This window comes from Neolamprologus multifasciatus, chromosome 19 (genome assembly GCF_963576455.1).
Source record: "Neolamprologus multifasciatus chromosome 19, fNeoMul1.2, whole genome shotgun sequence".
In the NCBI taxonomy this organism is placed as follows: domain Eukaryota; kingdom Metazoa; phylum Chordata; class Actinopteri; order Cichliformes; family Cichlidae; genus Neolamprologus; species Neolamprologus multifasciatus.
The window spans coordinates 12,782,084-12,782,468 of NC_140457.1; positions in this window are offsets into that span (position 1 = coordinate 12,782,084).

Consider the following 385-nt stretch of genomic DNA (forward strand, 5'->3'; position numbering starts at 1 on the left):
CCACTCATTTTAAGCGAAAAATAAAATAAATTGAAAAGAAATGCGTTGATTCCCTTACAACTGTGCGTCAGCAGGTCACAAATCCTCGGCAAATTTGGTATATTTTACCTAAGTGACTCTCTGTTAGTGCGAAACCAGGCCAAAAGCTTCACTCTTTATTATTATTTTGGAAAAATAATAGGGTGTCATGATTTTACCCCCCCAAAAAAGTCTCAGCACTGGAGAAAACATTGCCGAAGTTTTAATTACCCTGCAAACTAAGCAGAGAAAGGGAAATCAGAGAGAAAGTCGGGGAATTTCCCTTTTTTCAACATCAAGCGTTTTGGGACGATAAATGATCTGTTAGCTTTCTCCTTTTTTCTGTAAAGACAGACGCGCCCCCCCG